This window comes from Euprymna scolopes, chromosome 18, assembly GCF_053919585.1.
Source record: "Euprymna scolopes isolate OS-2025 chromosome 18, ASM5391958v1, whole genome shotgun sequence".
Taxonomy (NCBI): Eukaryota; Metazoa; Mollusca; class Cephalopoda; order Sepiida; family Sepiolidae; genus Euprymna; species Euprymna scolopes.
The window spans coordinates 127,723,904-127,740,934 of record NC_136499.1 but is presented as its reverse complement, the minus strand read 5'-3'; the positions used below and the strand labels follow the sequence as shown (position 1 = coordinate 127,740,934).

The 17,031-nt window shown below is 35.8% G+C and overlaps 62 non-coding genes and 1 pseudogene across 62 annotated transcripts; all 63 read right to left on the bottom strand.

Moving 5' to 3' along the window:
- Window positions 1-95: 95 nt before the first annotated feature.
- Window positions 96-214, bottom strand: LOC145299542 (5S ribosomal RNA). The gene has a single exon (XR_013871795.1). It is a non-coding gene; the product is annotated as a 5S ribosomal RNA (ribosomal RNA).
- A 152-nt stretch (window positions 215-366) lies between these two features.
- On the bottom strand, window positions 367-485 carry LOC145298598 (5S ribosomal RNA). The gene has a single exon (XR_013870875.1). It is a non-coding gene; the product is annotated as a 5S ribosomal RNA (ribosomal RNA).
- A 151-nt stretch (window positions 486-636) lies between these two features.
- Window positions 637-755, bottom strand: LOC145300782 (5S ribosomal RNA). The gene has a single exon (XR_013872993.1). It is a non-coding gene; the product is annotated as a 5S ribosomal RNA (ribosomal RNA).
- Window positions 756-905: 150 nt separating this feature from the next.
- LOC145299838 (5S ribosomal RNA) lies at window positions 906-1,024 on the bottom strand. Its single transcript, XR_013872082.1, has one exon. It is a non-coding gene; the product is annotated as a 5S ribosomal RNA (ribosomal RNA).
- A 151-nt stretch (window positions 1,025-1,175) lies between these two features.
- LOC145298597 (5S ribosomal RNA) lies at window positions 1,176-1,294 on the bottom strand. Its single transcript, XR_013870874.1, has one exon. It is a non-coding gene; the product is annotated as a 5S ribosomal RNA (ribosomal RNA).
- A 150-nt stretch (window positions 1,295-1,444) lies between these two features.
- On the bottom strand, window positions 1,445-1,563 carry LOC145300859 (5S ribosomal RNA). Its single transcript, XR_013873069.1, has one exon. It is a non-coding gene; the product is annotated as a 5S ribosomal RNA (ribosomal RNA).
- A 151-nt stretch (window positions 1,564-1,714) lies between these two features.
- LOC145298596 (5S ribosomal RNA) lies at window positions 1,715-1,833 on the bottom strand. The gene has a single exon (XR_013870873.1). It is a non-coding gene; the product is annotated as a 5S ribosomal RNA (ribosomal RNA).
- A 152-nt stretch (window positions 1,834-1,985) lies between these two features.
- LOC145300458 (5S ribosomal RNA) lies at window positions 1,986-2,104 on the bottom strand. Its single transcript, XR_013872678.1, has one exon. It is a non-coding gene; the product is annotated as a 5S ribosomal RNA (ribosomal RNA).
- Window positions 2,105-2,255: 151 nt separating this feature from the next.
- LOC145298569 (5S ribosomal RNA) lies at window positions 2,256-2,374 on the bottom strand. Its single transcript, XR_013870848.1, has one exon. It is a non-coding gene; the product is annotated as a 5S ribosomal RNA (ribosomal RNA).
- A 151-nt stretch (window positions 2,375-2,525) lies between these two features.
- Window positions 2,526-2,644, bottom strand: LOC145300572 (5S ribosomal RNA). Its single transcript, XR_013872787.1, has one exon. It is a non-coding gene; the product is annotated as a 5S ribosomal RNA (ribosomal RNA).
- Window positions 2,645-2,795: 151 nt separating this feature from the next.
- Window positions 2,796-2,914, bottom strand: LOC145300654 (5S ribosomal RNA). Its single transcript, XR_013872868.1, has one exon. It is a non-coding gene; the product is annotated as a 5S ribosomal RNA (ribosomal RNA).
- Window positions 2,915-3,066: 152 nt separating this feature from the next.
- LOC145300457 (5S ribosomal RNA) lies at window positions 3,067-3,185 on the bottom strand. Its single transcript, XR_013872677.1, has one exon. It is a non-coding gene; the product is annotated as a 5S ribosomal RNA (ribosomal RNA).
- A 151-nt stretch (window positions 3,186-3,336) lies between these two features.
- On the bottom strand, window positions 3,337-3,455 carry LOC145300153 (5S ribosomal RNA). Its single transcript, XR_013872390.1, has one exon. It is a non-coding gene; the product is annotated as a 5S ribosomal RNA (ribosomal RNA).
- Window positions 3,456-3,606: 151 nt separating this feature from the next.
- Window positions 3,607-3,725, bottom strand: LOC145300571 (5S ribosomal RNA). Its single transcript, XR_013872786.1, has one exon. It is a non-coding gene; the product is annotated as a 5S ribosomal RNA (ribosomal RNA).
- A 151-nt stretch (window positions 3,726-3,876) lies between these two features.
- LOC145300653 (5S ribosomal RNA) lies at window positions 3,877-3,995 on the bottom strand. Its single transcript, XR_013872867.1, has one exon. It is a non-coding gene; the product is annotated as a 5S ribosomal RNA (ribosomal RNA).
- A 151-nt stretch (window positions 3,996-4,146) lies between these two features.
- LOC145300622 (5S ribosomal RNA) lies at window positions 4,147-4,265 on the bottom strand. The gene has a single exon (XR_013872836.1). It is a non-coding gene; the product is annotated as a 5S ribosomal RNA (ribosomal RNA).
- Window positions 4,266-4,416: 151 nt separating this feature from the next.
- Window positions 4,417-4,535, bottom strand: LOC145299861 (5S ribosomal RNA). The gene has a single exon (XR_013872104.1). It is a non-coding gene; the product is annotated as a 5S ribosomal RNA (ribosomal RNA).
- Window positions 4,536-4,687: 152 nt separating this feature from the next.
- On the bottom strand, window positions 4,688-4,806 carry LOC145298594 (5S ribosomal RNA). Its single transcript, XR_013870872.1, has one exon. It is a non-coding gene; the product is annotated as a 5S ribosomal RNA (ribosomal RNA).
- A 151-nt stretch (window positions 4,807-4,957) lies between these two features.
- On the bottom strand, window positions 4,958-5,076 carry LOC145301121 (5S ribosomal RNA). Its single transcript, XR_013873322.1, has one exon. It is a non-coding gene; the product is annotated as a 5S ribosomal RNA (ribosomal RNA).
- Window positions 5,077-5,229: 153 nt separating this feature from the next.
- Window positions 5,230-5,348, bottom strand: LOC145298593 (5S ribosomal RNA). The gene has a single exon (XR_013870871.1). It is a non-coding gene; the product is annotated as a 5S ribosomal RNA (ribosomal RNA).
- Window positions 5,349-5,499: 151 nt separating this feature from the next.
- Window positions 5,500-5,618, bottom strand: LOC145298591 (5S ribosomal RNA). Its single transcript, XR_013870869.1, has one exon. It is a non-coding gene; the product is annotated as a 5S ribosomal RNA (ribosomal RNA).
- Window positions 5,619-5,770: 152 nt separating this feature from the next.
- Window positions 5,771-5,889, bottom strand: LOC145298590 (5S ribosomal RNA). The gene has a single exon (XR_013870868.1). It is a non-coding gene; the product is annotated as a 5S ribosomal RNA (ribosomal RNA).
- A 151-nt stretch (window positions 5,890-6,040) lies between these two features.
- Window positions 6,041-6,159, bottom strand: LOC145298589 (5S ribosomal RNA). The gene has a single exon (XR_013870867.1). It is a non-coding gene; the product is annotated as a 5S ribosomal RNA (ribosomal RNA).
- Window positions 6,160-6,310: 151 nt separating this feature from the next.
- On the bottom strand, window positions 6,311-6,429 carry LOC145298588 (5S ribosomal RNA). The gene has a single exon (XR_013870866.1). It is a non-coding gene; the product is annotated as a 5S ribosomal RNA (ribosomal RNA).
- Window positions 6,430-6,581: 152 nt separating this feature from the next.
- Window positions 6,582-6,700, bottom strand: LOC145298587 (5S ribosomal RNA). The gene has a single exon (XR_013870865.1). It is a non-coding gene; the product is annotated as a 5S ribosomal RNA (ribosomal RNA).
- A 151-nt stretch (window positions 6,701-6,851) lies between these two features.
- Window positions 6,852-6,970, bottom strand: LOC145298586 (5S ribosomal RNA). Its single transcript, XR_013870864.1, has one exon. It is a non-coding gene; the product is annotated as a 5S ribosomal RNA (ribosomal RNA).
- A 151-nt stretch (window positions 6,971-7,121) lies between these two features.
- Window positions 7,122-7,240, bottom strand: LOC145298585 (5S ribosomal RNA). Its single transcript, XR_013870863.1, has one exon. It is a non-coding gene; the product is annotated as a 5S ribosomal RNA (ribosomal RNA).
- A 152-nt stretch (window positions 7,241-7,392) lies between these two features.
- Window positions 7,393-7,511, bottom strand: LOC145300620 (5S ribosomal RNA). The gene has a single exon (XR_013872834.1). It is a non-coding gene; the product is annotated as a 5S ribosomal RNA (ribosomal RNA).
- A 151-nt stretch (window positions 7,512-7,662) lies between these two features.
- LOC145298584 (5S ribosomal RNA) lies at window positions 7,663-7,781 on the bottom strand. The gene has a single exon (XR_013870862.1). It is a non-coding gene; the product is annotated as a 5S ribosomal RNA (ribosomal RNA).
- Window positions 7,782-7,933: 152 nt separating this feature from the next.
- LOC145298583 (5S ribosomal RNA) lies at window positions 7,934-8,052 on the bottom strand. The gene has a single exon (XR_013870861.1). It is a non-coding gene; the product is annotated as a 5S ribosomal RNA (ribosomal RNA).
- A 151-nt stretch (window positions 8,053-8,203) lies between these two features.
- On the bottom strand, window positions 8,204-8,322 carry LOC145301235 (5S ribosomal RNA). Its single transcript, XR_013873436.1, has one exon. It is a non-coding gene; the product is annotated as a 5S ribosomal RNA (ribosomal RNA).
- Window positions 8,323-8,472: 150 nt separating this feature from the next.
- LOC145301115 (5S ribosomal RNA) lies at window positions 8,473-8,591 on the bottom strand. The gene has a single exon (XR_013873316.1). It is a non-coding gene; the product is annotated as a 5S ribosomal RNA (ribosomal RNA).
- Window positions 8,592-8,743: 152 nt separating this feature from the next.
- Window positions 8,744-8,862, bottom strand: LOC145301322 (5S ribosomal RNA; annotated as a pseudogene).
- A 151-nt stretch (window positions 8,863-9,013) lies between these two features.
- Window positions 9,014-9,132, bottom strand: LOC145298582 (5S ribosomal RNA). The gene has a single exon (XR_013870860.1). It is a non-coding gene; the product is annotated as a 5S ribosomal RNA (ribosomal RNA).
- A 150-nt stretch (window positions 9,133-9,282) lies between these two features.
- LOC145298580 (5S ribosomal RNA) lies at window positions 9,283-9,401 on the bottom strand. The gene has a single exon (XR_013870858.1). It is a non-coding gene; the product is annotated as a 5S ribosomal RNA (ribosomal RNA).
- Window positions 9,402-9,552: 151 nt separating this feature from the next.
- On the bottom strand, window positions 9,553-9,671 carry LOC145298578 (5S ribosomal RNA). The gene has a single exon (XR_013870857.1). It is a non-coding gene; the product is annotated as a 5S ribosomal RNA (ribosomal RNA).
- A 151-nt stretch (window positions 9,672-9,822) lies between these two features.
- On the bottom strand, window positions 9,823-9,941 carry LOC145300113 (5S ribosomal RNA). Its single transcript, XR_013872348.1, has one exon. It is a non-coding gene; the product is annotated as a 5S ribosomal RNA (ribosomal RNA).
- Window positions 9,942-10,092: 151 nt separating this feature from the next.
- LOC145300781 (5S ribosomal RNA) lies at window positions 10,093-10,211 on the bottom strand. Its single transcript, XR_013872992.1, has one exon. It is a non-coding gene; the product is annotated as a 5S ribosomal RNA (ribosomal RNA).
- Window positions 10,212-10,363: 152 nt separating this feature from the next.
- Window positions 10,364-10,482, bottom strand: LOC145300838 (5S ribosomal RNA). The gene has a single exon (XR_013873048.1). It is a non-coding gene; the product is annotated as a 5S ribosomal RNA (ribosomal RNA).
- A 151-nt stretch (window positions 10,483-10,633) lies between these two features.
- Window positions 10,634-10,752, bottom strand: LOC145298577 (5S ribosomal RNA). Its single transcript, XR_013870856.1, has one exon. It is a non-coding gene; the product is annotated as a 5S ribosomal RNA (ribosomal RNA).
- A 150-nt stretch (window positions 10,753-10,902) lies between these two features.
- LOC145299869 (5S ribosomal RNA) lies at window positions 10,903-11,021 on the bottom strand. Its single transcript, XR_013872112.1, has one exon. It is a non-coding gene; the product is annotated as a 5S ribosomal RNA (ribosomal RNA).
- Window positions 11,022-11,172: 151 nt separating this feature from the next.
- LOC145298576 (5S ribosomal RNA) lies at window positions 11,173-11,291 on the bottom strand. The gene has a single exon (XR_013870855.1). It is a non-coding gene; the product is annotated as a 5S ribosomal RNA (ribosomal RNA).
- A 152-nt stretch (window positions 11,292-11,443) lies between these two features.
- On the bottom strand, window positions 11,444-11,562 carry LOC145299698 (5S ribosomal RNA). Its single transcript, XR_013871946.1, has one exon. It is a non-coding gene; the product is annotated as a 5S ribosomal RNA (ribosomal RNA).
- Window positions 11,563-11,713: 151 nt separating this feature from the next.
- On the bottom strand, window positions 11,714-11,832 carry LOC145299868 (5S ribosomal RNA). Its single transcript, XR_013872111.1, has one exon. It is a non-coding gene; the product is annotated as a 5S ribosomal RNA (ribosomal RNA).
- A 150-nt stretch (window positions 11,833-11,982) lies between these two features.
- LOC145299867 (5S ribosomal RNA) lies at window positions 11,983-12,101 on the bottom strand. The gene has a single exon (XR_013872110.1). It is a non-coding gene; the product is annotated as a 5S ribosomal RNA (ribosomal RNA).
- A 151-nt stretch (window positions 12,102-12,252) lies between these two features.
- Window positions 12,253-12,371, bottom strand: LOC145298575 (5S ribosomal RNA). Its single transcript, XR_013870854.1, has one exon. It is a non-coding gene; the product is annotated as a 5S ribosomal RNA (ribosomal RNA).
- Window positions 12,372-12,523: 152 nt separating this feature from the next.
- On the bottom strand, window positions 12,524-12,642 carry LOC145299696 (5S ribosomal RNA). The gene has a single exon (XR_013871944.1). It is a non-coding gene; the product is annotated as a 5S ribosomal RNA (ribosomal RNA).
- Window positions 12,643-12,793: 151 nt separating this feature from the next.
- Window positions 12,794-12,912, bottom strand: LOC145300152 (5S ribosomal RNA). Its single transcript, XR_013872389.1, has one exon. It is a non-coding gene; the product is annotated as a 5S ribosomal RNA (ribosomal RNA).
- Window positions 12,913-13,063: 151 nt separating this feature from the next.
- On the bottom strand, window positions 13,064-13,182 carry LOC145300151 (5S ribosomal RNA). The gene has a single exon (XR_013872388.1). It is a non-coding gene; the product is annotated as a 5S ribosomal RNA (ribosomal RNA).
- Window positions 13,183-13,332: 150 nt separating this feature from the next.
- Window positions 13,333-13,451, bottom strand: LOC145299938 (5S ribosomal RNA). Its single transcript, XR_013872180.1, has one exon. It is a non-coding gene; the product is annotated as a 5S ribosomal RNA (ribosomal RNA).
- A 151-nt stretch (window positions 13,452-13,602) lies between these two features.
- Window positions 13,603-13,721, bottom strand: LOC145300579 (5S ribosomal RNA). Its single transcript, XR_013872794.1, has one exon. It is a non-coding gene; the product is annotated as a 5S ribosomal RNA (ribosomal RNA).
- Window positions 13,722-13,873: 152 nt separating this feature from the next.
- Window positions 13,874-13,992, bottom strand: LOC145299734 (5S ribosomal RNA). Its single transcript, XR_013871982.1, has one exon. It is a non-coding gene; the product is annotated as a 5S ribosomal RNA (ribosomal RNA).
- A 151-nt stretch (window positions 13,993-14,143) lies between these two features.
- On the bottom strand, window positions 14,144-14,262 carry LOC145300765 (5S ribosomal RNA). The gene has a single exon (XR_013872976.1). It is a non-coding gene; the product is annotated as a 5S ribosomal RNA (ribosomal RNA).
- Window positions 14,263-14,413: 151 nt separating this feature from the next.
- LOC145298574 (5S ribosomal RNA) lies at window positions 14,414-14,532 on the bottom strand. The gene has a single exon (XR_013870853.1). It is a non-coding gene; the product is annotated as a 5S ribosomal RNA (ribosomal RNA).
- Window positions 14,533-14,683: 151 nt separating this feature from the next.
- On the bottom strand, window positions 14,684-14,802 carry LOC145298573 (5S ribosomal RNA). The gene has a single exon (XR_013870852.1). It is a non-coding gene; the product is annotated as a 5S ribosomal RNA (ribosomal RNA).
- A 152-nt stretch (window positions 14,803-14,954) lies between these two features.
- Window positions 14,955-15,073, bottom strand: LOC145298572 (5S ribosomal RNA). Its single transcript, XR_013870851.1, has one exon. It is a non-coding gene; the product is annotated as a 5S ribosomal RNA (ribosomal RNA).
- A 151-nt stretch (window positions 15,074-15,224) lies between these two features.
- On the bottom strand, window positions 15,225-15,343 carry LOC145298571 (5S ribosomal RNA). Its single transcript, XR_013870850.1, has one exon. It is a non-coding gene; the product is annotated as a 5S ribosomal RNA (ribosomal RNA).
- Window positions 15,344-15,495: 152 nt separating this feature from the next.
- On the bottom strand, window positions 15,496-15,614 carry LOC145300293 (5S ribosomal RNA). The gene has a single exon (XR_013872523.1). It is a non-coding gene; the product is annotated as a 5S ribosomal RNA (ribosomal RNA).
- A 151-nt stretch (window positions 15,615-15,765) lies between these two features.
- Window positions 15,766-15,884, bottom strand: LOC145300150 (5S ribosomal RNA). Its single transcript, XR_013872387.1, has one exon. It is a non-coding gene; the product is annotated as a 5S ribosomal RNA (ribosomal RNA).
- A 151-nt stretch (window positions 15,885-16,035) lies between these two features.
- On the bottom strand, window positions 16,036-16,154 carry LOC145298570 (5S ribosomal RNA). The gene has a single exon (XR_013870849.1). It is a non-coding gene; the product is annotated as a 5S ribosomal RNA (ribosomal RNA).
- A 151-nt stretch (window positions 16,155-16,305) lies between these two features.
- LOC145300748 (5S ribosomal RNA) lies at window positions 16,306-16,424 on the bottom strand. Its single transcript, XR_013872959.1, has one exon. It is a non-coding gene; the product is annotated as a 5S ribosomal RNA (ribosomal RNA).
- A 151-nt stretch (window positions 16,425-16,575) lies between these two features.
- LOC145300149 (5S ribosomal RNA) lies at window positions 16,576-16,694 on the bottom strand. Its single transcript, XR_013872386.1, has one exon. It is a non-coding gene; the product is annotated as a 5S ribosomal RNA (ribosomal RNA).
- Window positions 16,695-16,844: 150 nt separating this feature from the next.
- On the bottom strand, window positions 16,845-16,963 carry LOC145299937 (5S ribosomal RNA). The gene has a single exon (XR_013872179.1). It is a non-coding gene; the product is annotated as a 5S ribosomal RNA (ribosomal RNA).
- Window positions 16,964-17,031: the final 68 nt, after the last annotated feature.

Sequence of the window (17,031 nt, the reverse complement as noted above, 5' to 3'; positions counted from 1 at the left end):
TAATGTAATGATATTTTGTTTTTTGTTTTTTTATCTAATATTTTACATTAAAATCGAACGCATTTTTATGAGTTTTTCCAAAAATTCAGGGGAAATGCTTACAGCACCTGGTATTCCCAAGCGGTCACCCATCTAAGTACTGACCAGGCTCTACATTGCTTAACTTCGGGGATCGGACGAGAACCGGTGTTTTCAACGTGATATGGCCGTAAGCGAAGACGTGCCATAATTTTAACTATTACAATTTCAATATTTATTTACCCAAATCTGATAATGTAATGATATTTTGTTTTTTGTTTTTTTATCTAATATTTTACATTAAAATCGAACGCATTTTTATGAGTTTTTCCAAAAATTCAGGGGAAATGCTTACAGCACCTGGTATTCCCAAGCGGTCACCCATCTAAGTACTGACCAGGCTCTACGTTGCTTAACTTCGGGGATCGGACGAGAACCGGTGTTTTCAACGTGATATGGCCGTAAGCGAAGACGTGCCATAATTTTAACTATTACAATTTCAATATTTATTTACCAAATCTGATAATGTAATGATATTTTGTGTTTTGTTTTTTTATCTAATATTTTACATTAAAATCGAACGCATTTTTATGAGTTTTTCCAAAAAGTCAGGGGAAATGCTTACAGCACCTGGTATTCCCAAGCGGTCACCCATCTAAGTTCTGACCAGGCTCTACGTTGCTTAACTTCGGGGATCGGACGAGAACCGGTGTTTTCAACGTGATATGGCCGTAAGCGAAGACGTGCCATAATTTTAACTATTACAATTTCAATATTTATTTATCAAATCTGATAATGTAATGATATTTTGTTTTTTGTTTTTTATCTAATATTTTACATTAAAATCGAACGCATTTTTATGAGTTTTTCCAAAAATTCAGGGGAAATGCTTACAGCACCTGGTATTCCCAAGCGGTCACCCATCTAAGTACTGACCAGGCTCTACGTTGCTTAACTTCAGGGATCGGACGAGAACCGGTGTTTTCAACGTGATATGGCCGTAAGCGAAGACGTGCCATAATTTTAACTATTACAATTTCAATATTTATTTACCAAATCTGATAATGTAATGATATTTTGTTTTTTGTTTTTTTATCTAATATTTTACATTAAAATCGAACGCATTTTTATGAGTTTTTCCAAAAATTCAGAGGAAATGCTTACAGCACCTGGTATTCCCAAGCGGTCACCCATCTAAGTACTGACCAGGCTCTACGTTGCTTAACTTCGGGGATCGGACGAGAACCGGTGTTTTCAACGTGATATGGCCGTAAGCGAAGACGTGCCATAATTTTAACAATTACAATTTCAATATTTATTTACCAAATCTGATAATGTAATGATATTTTGTTTTTTGTTTTTTATCTAATATTTTACATTAAAATCGAACGCATTTTTATGAGTTTTTCCAAAAATTCAGGGGAAATGCTTACAGCACCTGGTATTCCCAAGCGGTCACCCATCTAAGTACTGACCAGGCTCTACGTTGCTTATCGTCGGGGATCGGACGAGAACCGGTGTTTTCAACGTAATATGGCCGTAAGCGAAGACGTGCCATAATTTTAACTATTACAATTTCAATATTTATTTACCAAATCTGATAATGTAATGATATTTTGTTTTTTGTTGTTTTATCTAATATTTTACATTAAAATCGAACGCATTTTTATGAGTTTTTCCAAAAAGTCAGGGGAAATGCTTACAGCACCTGGTATTCCCAAGCGGTCACCCATCTAAGTACTGACCAGGCTCTACGTTGCTTAACTTCGGGGATCGGACGAGAACCGGTGTTTTCAACGTGATATGGCCGTAAGCGAAGACGTGCCATAATTTTCACTATTACAATTTCAATATTTATTTATCAAATCTGATAATGTAATGATATTTTGTTTTTTGTTTTTTTTACCTAATATTTTACATTAAAATCGAACGCATTTTTATGAGTTTTTCCAAAAATTCAGGGGCAATGCTTACAGCCCCTGGTATTCCCAAGCGGTCACCCATCTAAGTACTGACCAGGCTCTACGTTGCTTGACTTCGGGGATCGGACGAGAACCGGTGTTTTCAACGTGATATGGCCGTAAGCGAAGACGTGCCATAATTTTAACTATTACAATTTCAATATTTATTTACCAAATCTGATAATGTAATGATATTTTGTGTTTTGTTTTTTTATCTAATATTTTACATTAAAATCGAACGCATTTTTATGAGTTTTTCCAAAAATTCAGGGGAAATGCTTACAGCACCTGGTATTCCCAAGCGGTCACCCATCTAAGTACTGACCAGGCTCTACGTTGCTTGACTTCGGTGATCGGACGAGAACCGGTGTTTTCAACGTGATATGGCCGTAAACGAAGACGTGCCATAATTTTAACTATTACAATTTCAATATTTATTTACCAAATCTGATAATGTAATGATATTTTGTTTTTTGTTTTTTTATCTAATATTTTACATTAAAATCGAACGCATTTTTATGAGTTTTTCCAAAAAGCCAGGGGAAATGCTTACAGCACCTGGTATTCCCAAGCGGTCACCCATCTAAGTACTGACCAGGCTCTACGTTGCTTGACTTCGGGGATCGGACGAGAACCGGTGTTTTCAACGTGATATGGCCGCAAACGAAGACGTGCCATAATTTTAACTATTACAATTTCAATATTTATTTACCAAATCTGATAATGTAATGATATTTTGTTTTTTGTTTTTTTATCTAATATTTTACATTAAAATCGAACGCATTTTTATGAGTTTTTCCAAAAAGCCAGGGGAAATGCTTACAGCACCTAGTATTCCGAAGCGGTCACCCATCTAAGTACTGACCAGGCTCTACGTTGCTTAACTTCGGGGATCGGACGAGAACCGGTGTTTTCAACGTGATATGGCCGTAAGCGAAGACGTGCCATAATTTTCACTATTACAATTTCAATATTTATTTATCAAATCTGATAATGTAATGATATTTTGTTTTTTGTTTTTTTTACCTAATATTTTACATTAAAATCGAACGCATTTTTATGAGTTTTTCCAAAAATTCAGGGGCAATGCTTACAGCCCCTGGTATTCCCAAGCGGTCACCCATCTAAGTACTGACCAGGCTCTACGTTGCTTGACTTCGGGGATCGGACGAGAACCGGTGTTTTCAACGTGATATGGCCGTAAGCGAAGACGTGCCATAATTTTAACTATTACAATTTCAATATTTATTTACCAAATCTGATAATGTAATGATATTTTGTGTTTTGTTTTTTTATCTAATATTTTACATTAAAATCGAACGCATTTTTATGAGTTTTTCCAAAAATTCAGGGGAAATGCTTACAGCACCTGGTATTCCCAAGCGGTCACCCATCTAAGTACTGACCAGGCTCTACGTTGCTTGACTTCGGGGATCGGACGAGAACCGGTGTTTTCAACGTGATATGGCCGTAAACGAAGACGTGCCATAATTTTAACTATTACAATTTCAATATTTATTTACCAAATCTGATAATGTAATGATATTTTGTTTTTTGTTTTTTTATCTAATATTTTACATTAAAATCGAACGCATTTTTATGAGTTTTTCCAAAAAGCCAGGGGAAATGCTTACAGCACCTGGTATTCCCAAGCGGTCACCCATCTAAGTACTGACCAGGCTCTACGTTGCTTGACTTCGGGGATCGGACGAGAACCGGTGTTTTCAACGTGATATGGCCGCAAACGAAGACGTGCCATAATTTTAACTATTACAATTTCAATATTTATTTACCAAATCTGATAATGTAATGATATTTTGTTTTTTGTTTTTTTATCTAATATTTTACATTAAAATCGAACGCATTTTTATGAGTTTTTCCAAAAAGCCAGGGGAAATGCTTACAGCACCTAGTATTCCGAAGCGGTCACCCATCTAAGTACTGACCAGGCTCTACGTTGCTTAACTTCGGGGATCGGACGAGAACCGGTGTTTTCAACGTGATATGGCCGTAAGCGAAGACGTGCCATAATTTTAACTATTACAATTTCGATATTTATTTACCAAATCTGATAATGTAATGATATTTTGTTTTTTGTTTTTTTATCTAATATTTTACATTAAAATCGAACGCATTTTTATGAGTTTTTCCAAAAATTCAGGGGAAATGCTTACAGCACCTGGTATTCCCAAGCGGTCACCCATCTAAGTACTGACCAGGCTCTACGTTGCTTAACTTCGGGGATCGGACGAGAACCGGTGTTTTCAACGTGATATGGCTTTAAGCGAAGACGTGCCATAATTTTAACTATTACAATTTCAATATTTATTTACCAAATCTGATAATGTAATGATATTTTGTTTTTTGTTTTTTTATCTAATATTTTACATTAAAATCGAACGCATTTTTATGACTTTTTCCAAAAATTCAGGGGAAATGCTTACAGCACCTGGTATTCCCAAGCGGTCACCCATCTAAGTACTGACCAGGCTCTACGTTGCTTAACTTCGGGGATCGGACGAAAACCGGTGTTTTCAACGTGATATGGCCGTAAGCGAAGACGTGCCATAATTTTAACTATTACATTTTTAATATTTATTTACCAAATCTGATAATGTAATGATATTTTGTTTTTTGTTTTTTTTATCTAATATTTTACATTAAAATCGAACGCATTTTTATGAGTTTTTCCAAAAATTCAGGGGAAATGCTTACAGCACCTGGTATTCCCAAGCGGTCACCCATCTAAGTACTGACCAGGCTCTACGTTGCTTAACTTCGGGGATCGGACGAGAACCGGTGTTTTCAACGTGATATGGCCGTAAGCGAAGACGTGCCATAATTTTAACTATTACAATTTCAATATTTATTTACCAAATCTTATAATGTAATGATATTTTGTTTTTTGTTTTTTTATCTAATATTTTACATTAAAATCGAACGCATTTTTATGAGTTTTTCCAAAAATTCAGGGGAAATGCTTACAGCACCTGGTATTCCCAAGCGGTAACCCATCTAAGTACTGACCAGGCTCTACGTTGCTTACTTTCGGGGATCGGACGAGAACCGGTGTTTTCAACGTGATATGGCCGTAAGCGAAGACGTGCCATAATTTTACCTATTACAATTTCAATATTTATTTTCCAAATCTGATAATGTAATGATATTTTGTTTTTTGTTTTTTTTTACCTAATATTTTACATTAAAATCGAACGCATTTTTATGAGTTTTTCCAAAAAGTCAGGGGAAATGCTTACAGCACCTGGTATTCCCAAGCGGTCACCCATCTAAGTACTGACCAGGCTCTACGTTGCTTAACTTCGGGGATCGGACGAGAACCGGTGTTTTCAACGTGATATGGCCGTAAGCGAAGACGTGCCATAATTTTAACTATTACAATTTCGATATTTATTTACCAAATCTGATAATGTAATGATATTTTGTTTTTTGTTTTTTTATCTAATATTTTACATTAAAATCGAACGCATTTTTATGAGTTTTTCCAAAAATTCAGGGGAAATGCTTACAGCACCTGGTATTCCCAAGCGGTCACCCATCTAAGTACTGACCAGGCTCTACGTTGCTTAACTTCGGGGATCGGACGAGAACCGGTGTTTTCAACGTGATATGGCCGTAAGCGAAGACGTGCCATAATTTTAACTATTACAATTTCAATATTTATTTTCCAAATCTGATAATGTAATGATATTTTGTTTTTTGGTTTTTTTATCTAATATTTTACATTAAAACCGAACGCATTTTTATGAGTTTTTCCAAAAATTCAGGGGAAATGCTTACAGCACCTGGTATTCCCAAGCGGTCACCCATCTAAGTACTGACCAGGCTCTACGTTGCTTAACTTCGGGGATCGGACGAGAACCGGTGTTTTCAACGTGATATGGCCGTAAGCGAAGACATGCCATAATTTTAACTATTACAATTTCAATATTTATTTACCAAATCTGATAATGTAATGATATTTTGTTTTTTGTTTTTTTATCTAATATTTTACATTAAAATCGAACGCATTTTTATGAGTTTTTCCAAAAATTCAGGGGAAATGCTTACAGCACCTGGTATTCCCAAGCGGTCACCCATCTAAGTACTGACCAGGCTCTACGTTGCTTAACTTCGGGGATCGGACGAGAACCGGTGTTTTCAACGTGATATGGCCGTAAGCGAAGACGTGCCATAATTTTAACTATTACAATTTCAATATTTATTTACCAAATCTTATAATGTAAGTATATTTTGTTTTTTGTTTTTTTATCTAATATTTTACATTAAAATCGAACGCATTTTTATGAGTTTTTCCAAAAATTCAGGGGAAATGCTTACAGCACCTGGTATTCCCAAGCGGTCACCCATCTAAGTACTGACCAGGCTCTACGTTGCTTAACTTCGGGGATCGGACGAGAACCGGTGTTTTCAACGTGATATGGCCGTAAGCGAAGACGTGCCATAATTTTACCTATTACAATTTCAATATTTATTTTCCAAATCTGATAATGTAATGATATTTTGTTTTTTGTTTTTTTTACCTAATATTTTACATTAAAATCGAACGCATTTTTATGAGTTTTTCCAAAAAGTCAGGGGAAATGCTTACAGCACCTGGTATTCCCAAGCGGTCACCCATCTAAGTACTGACCAGGCTCTACGTTGCTTAACTTCGGGGATCGGACGAGAACCGGTGTTTTCAACGTGATATGGCCGTAAGCGAAGACATGCCATAATTTTAACTATTACAATTTCAATATTTATTTACCAAATCTGATAATGTAATGATATTTTGTTTTTTGTTTTTTTATCTAATATTTTACATTAAAATCGAACGCATTTTTATGAGTTTTTCCAAAAATTCAGGGGAAATGCTTACAGCACCTGGTATTCCCAAGCGGTCACCCATCTAAGTACTGACCAGGCTCTACGTTGCTTAACTTCGGGGATCGGACGAGAACCGGTGTTTTCAACGTGATATGGCCGTAAGCGAAGACGTGCCATAATTTTAACTATTACAATTTCAATATTTATTTACCAAATCTGATAATGTAATGATATTTTGTTTTTTGTTTTTTTATCTAATATTTTACATTAAAATCGAACGCATTTTTATGAGTTTTTCCAAAAATTCAGGGGAAATGCTTACAGCACCTGGTATTCCCAAGCGGTCACCCATCTAAGTACTGACCAGGCTCTACGTTGCTTAACTTCGGGGATCGGACGAGAACCGGTGTTTTCAACGTGATATGGCCGTAAGCGAAGACGTGCCATGATTTTAACTATTACATTTTTAATATTTATTTACCAAATCTGATAATGTAATGATATTTTGTTTTTTGTTTTTTTTATCTAATATTTTACATTAAAATCGAACGCATTTTTATGAGTTTTTCCAAAAATTCAGGGGAAATGCTTACAGCAACTGGTATTCCCAAGCGGTCACCCATCTAAGTACTGACCAGGCTCTACGTTGCTTAACTTCGGGGATCGGACGAGAACCGGTGTTTTCAACGTGATATGGCCGTAAGCGAAGACGTGCCATAATTTTAACTATTACAATTTCAATATTTATTTACCAAATCTTATAATGTAAGTATATTTTGTTTTTTGTTTTTTTATCTAATATTTTACATTAAAATCGAACGCATTTTTATGAGTTTTTCCAAAAATTCAGGGGAAATGCTTACAGCACCTGGTATTCCCAAGCGGTCACCCATCTAAGTACTGACCAGGCTCTACGTTGCTTAACTTCGGGGATCGGACGAGAACCGGTGTTTTCAACGTGATATGGCCGTAAGCGAAGACGTGCCATAATTTTACCTATTACAATTTCAATATTTATTTTCCAAATCTGATAATGTAATGATATTTTGTTTTTTGTTTTTTTTACCTAATATTTTACATTAAAATCTAACGCATTTTTATGAGTTTTTCCAAAAATTCAGGGGAAATGCTTACAGCACCTGGTATTCCCAAGCGGTCACCCATCTAAGTACTGACCAGGCTCTACGTTGCTTAACTTCGGGGATCGGACGAGAACCGGTGTTTTCAACGTGATATGGCCGTAAGCGAAGACGTGCCATAATTTTAACTATTACAATTTCAATATTTATTTACCAAATCTGATAATGTAATGATATTTTGTTTTTTGTTTTTTTATCTAATATTTTACATTAAAATCGAACGCATTTTTATGAGTTTTTCCAAAAATTCAGGGGAAATGCTTACAGCACCTGGTATTCCCAAGCGGTCACCCATCTAAGTACTGACCAGGCTCTACGTTGCTTAACTTCGGGGATCGGACGAGAACCGGTGTTTTCAACGTGATATGGCCTAGAGCGAAGACGTGCCATAATTTTAACAATTACAATTTCAATATTTATTTACCAAATCTGATAATGTAATGATATTTTGTTTTTTGTTTTTTATCTAATATTTTACATTAAAATCGAACGCATTTTTATGAGTTTTTCCAAAAAGTCAGGGGAAATGCTTACATCACCTGGTATTCCCAAGCGGTCACCCATCTAAGTACTGACAAGGCTCTACGTTGCTTAACTTCGGGGATCGGACGAGAACCGGTGTTTTCAACGTGATATGGCCGTAAGCGAAGACGTGCCATAATTTTAACTATTACAATTTCAATATTTATTTACCAAATCTGATAATGTAATGATATTTTGTTTTTTGTTTTTTTTACCTAATATTTTACATTAAAATCGAACGCATTTTTATGAGTTTTTCCAAAAATTCAGGGGAAATGCTTACAGCACCTGGTATTCCCAAGCGGTCACCCATCTAAGTACTGACAAGCCTCTACGTTGCTTAACTTCAGGGATCGGACGAGAACCGGTGTTTTCAACGTGATATGGCCGTAAGCGAAGACGTGCCATAATTTTAACTATTACAATTTCAATATTTATTTACCAAATCTGATAATGTAATGATATTTTGTTTTTTGTTTTTTTATCTAATATTTTACATTAAAATCGAACGCATTTTTATGAGTTTTTCCAAAAATTCAGGGGAAATGCTTACAGCACCTGGTATTCCCAAGCGGTCACCCATCTAAGTACTGACCAGGCTCTACGTTGCTTAACTTCGGGGATCGGACGAGAACCGGTGTTTTCAACGTGATATGGCCGTAAGCGAAGATGTGCCATAATTTTAACAATTACAATTTCAATATTTATTTACCAAATCTGATAATGTAATGATATTTTGTTTTTTGTTTTTTATCTAATATTTTACATTAAAATCGAACGCATTTTTATGAGTTTTTCCAAAAAGTCAGGGGAAATGCTTACAGCACCTGGTATTCCCAAGCGGTCACCCATCTAAGTACTGACCAGGCTCTACGTTGCTTAACTTCGGGGATCGGACGAGAACCGGTGTTTTCAACGTGATATGGCCGTAAGCGAAGACGTGCCATAATTTTAACTATTACAATTTCAATATTTATTTACCAAATCTGATAATGTAATGATATTTTGTTTTTTGTTTTTTTATCTAATATTTTACATTAAAACCGAACGCATTTTTATGAGTTTTTCCAAAAATTCAGGGGAAATGCTTACAGCACCTGGTATTCCCAAGCGGTCACCCATCTAAGTACTGACCAGGCTCTACGTTGCTTAACTTCGGGGATCGGACGAGAACCGGTGTTTTCAACGTGATATGGCCGTAAGCGAAGACGTGCCATAATTTTAACTATTACAATTTCAATATTTATTTACCAAATCTGATAATGTAATGATATTTTGTTTTTTGTTTTTTTATATAATATTTTACATTAAAATCGAACGCATTTTTATGAGTTTTTCCAAAAATTCAGGGGAAATGCTTACAGCACCTGGTATTCCCAAGCGGTCACCCATCTAAGTACTGACCAGGCTCTACGTTGCTTAACTTCGGGGAACGGACGAGAACCGGTGTTTTCAACGTGATATGGCCGTAAGCGAAGACGTGCCATAATTTTAACTATTACAATTTCAATATTTATTTACCAAATCTGATAATGTAATGATATTTTGTGTTTTGTTTTTTTATCTAATATTTTACATTAAAATCGAACGCATTTTTATGAGTTTTTCCAAAAAGTCAGGGGAAATGCTTACAGCACCTGGTATTCCCAAGCGGTCACCCATCTAAGTTCTGACCAGGCTCTACGTTGCTTAACTTCGGGGATCGGACGAGAACCGGTGTTTTCAACGTGATATGGCCGTAAGCGAAGACGTGCCATAATTTTAACTATTACAATTTCAATATTTATTTATCAAATCTGATAATGTAATGATATTTTGTTTTTTGTTTTTTTTACCTAATATTTTACATTAAAATCGAACGCATTTTTATGAGTTTTTCCAAAAATTCAGGGCAAATGCTTACAGCACCTGGTATTCCCAAGCGGTCACCCATCTAAGTACTGACCAGGCTCTACGTTGCTTAACTTAAGGGATCGGACGAGAACCGGTGTTTTCAACGTGATATGGCCGTAAGCGAAGACGTGCCATAATTTTAACTATTACAATTTCAATATTTATTTACCAAATCTGATAATGTAATGATATTTTGTTTTTTGTTTTTTTATCTAATATTTTACATTAAAATCGAACGCATTTTTATGAGTTTTTCCAAAAATTCAGAGGAAATGCTTACAGCACCTGGTATTCCCAAGCGGTCACCCATCTAAGTACTGACCAGGCTCTACGTTGCTTAACTTCGGGGATCGGACGAGAACCGGTGTTTTCAACGTGATATGGCCGTAAGCGAAGACGTGCCATAATTTTAACAATTACAATTTCAATATTTATTTACCAAATCTGATAATTTAATGACACTTTATTTGTTTTTTTTTATCTAATATTTTACATTAAAATCGAACGCATTTTTATGAGTTTTTCCAAAAATTCAGGGGAAATGCTTACAGCACCTGGTATTCCCAAGCGGTCACCCATCTAAGTACTGACCAGGCTCTACGTTGCTTAACGTCGGGGATCGGACGAGAACCGGTGTTTTCAACGTGATATGGCCGTAAGCGAAGACGTGCCATAATTTTAACTATTACAATTTCAATATTTATTTACCAAATCTGATAATGTAATGATATTTTGTTTTTTGTTTTTTTATCTAATATTTTACATTAAAATCGAACGCATTTTTATGAGTTTTTCCAAAAAGTCAGGGGAAATGCTTACAGCACCTGGTATTCCCAAGCGGTCACCCATCTAAGTACTGACCAGGCTCTACGTTGCTTAACTTCGGGGATCGGACGAGAACCGGTGTTTTCAACGTGATATGGCCGTAAGCGAAGACGTGCCATAATTTTAACTATTACAATTTCAATATTTATTTATCAAATCTGATAATGTAATGATATTTTGTTTTTTGTTTTTTTTACCTAATATTTTACATTAAAATCGAACGCATTTTTATGAGTTTTTCCAAAAATTCAGGGGCAATGCTTACAGCACCTGGTATTCCCAAGCGGTCACCCATCTAAGTACTGACCAGGCTCTACGTTGCTTGACTTCGGGGATCGGACGAGAACCGGTGTTTTCAACGTGATATGGCCGTAAGCGAAGACGTGCCATAATTTTAACTATTACAATTTCAATATTTATTTACCAAATCTGATAATGTAATGATATTTTGTTTTTTGTTTTTTTATCTAATATTTTACATTAAAATCGAACGCATTTTTATGAGTTTTTCCAAAAATTCAGAGGAAATGCTTACAGCACCTGGTATTCCCAAGCGGTCACCCATCTAAGTACTGACCAGGCTCTACGTTGCTTAACGTCGGGGATCGGACGAGAACCGGTGTTTTCAACGTGATATGGCCGTAAGCGAAGACGTGCCATAATTTTAACAATTACAATTTCAATATTTATTTACCAAATCTGATAATGTAATGATATTTTGTTTTTTGTTTTTTATCTAATATTTTACATTAAAATCGAACGCATTTTTATGAGTTTTTCCAAAAATTCAGGGGAAATGCTTACAGCACCTGGTATTCCCAAGCGGTCACCCATCTAAGTACTGACCAGGCTCTACGTTGCTTAACGTCGGGGATCGGACGAGAACCGGTGTTTTCAACGTGATATGGCCGTAAGCGAAGACGTACCATAATTTTAACTATTACAATTTCAATATTTATTTACCAAATCTGATAATGTAATGATATTTTGTTTTTTGTTTTTTTATCTAATATTTTACATTAAAATCGAACGCATTTTTATGAGTTTTTCCAAAAAGTCAGGGGAAATGCTTACAGCACCTGGTATTCCCAAGCGGTCACCCATCTAAGTACTGACCAGGCTCTACGTTGCTTAACTTCGGGGATCGGACGAGAACCGGTGTTTTCAACGTGATATGGCCGTAAGCGAAGACGTGCCATAATTTTCACTATTACAATTTCAATATTTATTTATCAAATCTGATAATGTAATGATATTTTGTTTTTTGTTTTTTTTACCTAATATTTGACATTAAAATCGAACGCATTTTTATGAGTTTTTCCAAAAATTCAGGGGCAATGCTTACAGCACCTGGTATTCCCAAGCGGTCACCCATCTAAGTACTGACCAGGCTCTACGTTGCTTGACTTCGGGGATCGGACGAGAACCGGTGTTTTCAACGTGATATGGCCGTAAGCGAAGACGTGCCATAATTTTAACTATTACAATTTCAATATTTATTTACCAAATCTGATAATGTAATGATATTTTGTTTTTTGTTTTTTTATCTAATATTTTACATTAAAATCGAACGCATTTTTATGAGTTTTTCCAAAAAGTCAGGGGAAATGCTTACAGCACCTGGTATTCCCAAGCGGTCACCCATCTAAGTACTGACCAGGCTCTACGTTGCTTGACTTCGGGGATCGGACGAGAACCGGTGTTTTCAACGTGATATGGCCGTAAACGAAGACGTGCCATAATTTTAACTATTACAATTTCAATATTTATTTACCAAATCTGATAATGTAATGATATTTTGTTTTTTGTTTTTTTATCTAATATTTTACATTAAAATCGAACGCATTTTTATGAGTTTTTCCAAAAAGCCAGGGGAAATGCTTACAGCACCTGGTATTCCCAAGCGGTCACCCATCTAAGTACTGACCAGGCTCTACGTTGCTTGACTTCGGGGATCGGACGAGAACCGGTGTTTTCAACGTGATATGGCCGTAAACGAAGACGTGCCATAATTTTAACTATTACAATTTCAATATTTATTTACCAAATCTGATAATGTAATGATATTTTGTTTTTGTTTTTTTATCTAATATTTTACATTAAAATCGAACGCATTTTTATGAGTTTTTCCAAAAATTCAGGGGAAATGCTTACAGCACCTGGTATTCCGAAGCGGTCACCCATCTAAGTACTGACCAGGCTCTACGTTGCTTAACTTCGGGGATCGGACGAGAACCGGTGTTTTCAACGTGATATGGCCGTAAGCGAAGACGTGCCATAATTTTAACTATTACAATTTCGATATTTATTTACCAAATCTGATAATGTAATGATATTTTGTTTTTTGTTTTTTTATCTAATATTTTACATTAAAATCGAACGAATTTTTATGAGTTTTTCCAAAAATTCAGGGGAAATGCTTACAGCACCTGGTATTCCCAAGCGGTCACCCATCTAAGTACTGACCAGGCTCTACGTTGCTTAACTTCGGGGATCGGACGAGAACCGGTGTTTTCAACGTTATATGGCCGTAAGCGAAGACGTGCCATAATTTTAACTATTACAATTTCAATATTTATTTTCCAAATCTGATAATGTAATGATATTTTGTTTTTTGGTTTTTTTATCTAATATTTTACATTAAAACCGAACGCATTTTTATGAGTTTTTCCAAACATTCAGAGGAAATGCTTACAGCACCTGGTATTCCTAAGCGGTCACCCATCTAAGTACTGACCAGGCTCTACGTTGCTTAACTTCGGGGATCGGACGAGAACCGGTGTTTTCAACGTGATATGGCCGTAAGCGAAGACGTGCCATAATTTTAACTATTACAATTTCAATATTTATTTACCAAATCTAATAATGTAATGATATTTTGTTTTTTGTTTTTTTATCTAATATTTTACATTAAAATCGAACGCATTTTTATGAGTTTTTCCAAAAATTCAGGGGAAATGCTTACAGCACCTGGTATTCCCAAGCGGTCATCCATCTAAGTACTGACCAGGCTCTACGTTGCTTGACTTCGGGGATCGGACGAGAACCGGTGTTTTCAACGTGATATGGCCGTAAACGAAGACGTGCCATAATTTTAACTATTACAATTTCAATATTTATTTACCAAATCTGATAATGTAATGATATTTTGTTTTTTGTTTTTTTATCTAATATTTTACATTAAAATCGAACGCATTTTTATGAGTTTTTCCAAAAAGCCAGGGGAAATGCTTACAGCACCTGGTATTCCCAAGCGGTCACCCATCTAAGTACTGACCAGGCTCTACGTTGCTTAACTTCGGGGATCGGACGAGAACCGGTGTTTTCAACGTGATATGGCCGTAAGCGAAGACGTGCCATAATTTTAACTATTACAATTTCGATATTTATTTACCAAATCTGATAATGTAATGATATTTTTTTTTTTGTTTTTTTATCTAATATTTTACATTAAAATCGAACGCATTTTTATGAGTTTTTCCAAAAATTCAGGGGAAATGCTTACAGCACCTGGTATTCCCAAGCGGTCACCCATCTAAGTACTGACCAGGCTCTACGTTGCTTAACTTCGGGGATCGGACGAGAACCGGTGTTTTCAACGTGATATGGCCGTAAGCGAAGACGTGCCATAATTTTAACTATTACAATTTCAATATTTATTTTCCAAATCTGATAATGTAATGATATTTTGTTTTTTGGTTTTTTTATCTAATATTTTACATTAAAATCGAACGCCTTTTTATGAGTTTTTCCAAAAATTCAGGGGAAATGCTTACAGCACCTGGTATTCCCAAGCGGTCACCCATCTAAGTACTGACCAGGCTCTACGTTGCTTAACTTCGGGGATCGGACGAGAACCGGTGTTTTCAACGTGATATGGCCGTAAGCGAAGACGTGCCATAATTTTAACTATTACAATTTCAATATTTATTTACCAAATCTGATAATGTAATGATATTGTGTTTTTTGTTTTTTTATCTAATATTTTACATTAAAATCGAACGCATTTTTATGAGTTTTTCCAAAAAGTCAGGGGAAATGCTTACAGCACCTGGTATTCCCAAGCGGTCACCCATCTAAGTACTGACCAGGCTCTACGTTGCTTAACTTCGGGGATCGGACGAGAACCGGTGTTTTCAACGTGATATGGCCGTAAGCGAAGACGTGCCATAATTTTAACTATTACAATTTCAATATTTATTTATCAAATCTGATAATGTAATGATATTTTGTTTTTTGGTTTTTTTACCTAATATTTTACATTAAAATCGAACGCATTTTTATGAGTTTTTCCAAAAATTCAGGGGCAATGCTTACAGCACCTGGTATTCCCAAGCGGTCACCCATCTAAGTACTGACCAGGCTCTACGTTGCTTGACTTCGGGGATCGGACGAGAACCGGTGTTTTAAACGTGATATGGCCGTAAGCGAAGACGTGCCATAATTTTAACTATTACAATTTCAATATTTATTTACCAAATCTGATAATGTAATGATATTTTGTTTTTTGTTTTTTTATCTAATATTTTACATTAAAATCGAACGCATTTTTATGAGTTTTTCCAAAAATTCAGGGGAAATGCTTACAGCACCTGGTATTCCCAAGCGGTCACCCATCTAAGTACTGACCAGGCTCTACGTTGCTTGACTTCGGGGATCGGACGAGAACCGGTGTTTTCAACGTGATATGGCCGTAAACGAAGACGTGCCATAATTTTACCTATTACAATTTCAATATTTATTTACCAAATCTGATAATGTAATGATATTTTGTTTTTTGTTTTTTTATCTAATATTTTACATTAAAATCGAACGCATTTTTATGAGTTTTTCCAAAAAGCCAGGGGAAATGCTTACAGCACCTGGTATTCCCAAGCGGTCACCCATCTAAGTACTGACCAGGCTCTACGTTGCTTAACTTCGGGGATCGGACGAGAACCGGTGTTTTCAACGTGATATGGCCGTAAGCGAAGACGTGCCATAATTTTAACTATTACAATTTCGATATTTATTTACCAAATCTGATAATGTAATGATATTTTGTTTTTTGTTTTTTTATCTAATATTTTACATTAAAATCGAACGCATTTTTATGAGTTTTTCCAAAAATTCAGGGGAAATGCTTACAGCACCTGGTATTCCCAAGCGGTCACCCATCTAAGTACTGACCAGCCTCTACGTTGCTTAACTTCGGGGATCGGACGAGAACCGGTGTTTTCAACGTGATATGGCCGTAAGCGAAGACGTGCCATAATTTTAACTATTACAATTTCAATATTTATTTACCAAATCTGATAATGTAATGATATTTTGTTTTTTGTTTTTTTATCTAATATTTTACATTAAAATCGAACGCATTTTTATGAGTTTTTCCAAAAAGCCAGGGGAAATGCTTACAGCACCTGGTATTCCCAAGCGGTCACCCATCTAAGTACTGACCAGGCTCTACGTTGCTTGACTTCGGGGATCGGACGAGAACCGGTGTTTTCAACGTGATATGGCCGTAAACGAAGACGTGCCATAATTTTAACTATTACAATTTCAATATTTATTTACCAAATCTGATAATGTAATGATATTTTGTTTTTGTTTTTTTATCTAATATTTTACATTAAAATCGAACGCATTTTTATGAGTTTTTCCAAAAAGCCAGGGGAAATGCTTACAGCACCTGGTATTCCGAAGCGGTCACCCATCTAAGTACTGACCAGGCTCTACGTTGCTTAACTTCGGGGATCGGACGAGAACCGGTGTTTTCAACGTGATATGGCCGTAAGCGAAGACGTGCCATAATTTTAACTATTACAATTTCGATATTTATTTACCAAATCTGATAATGTAATGAT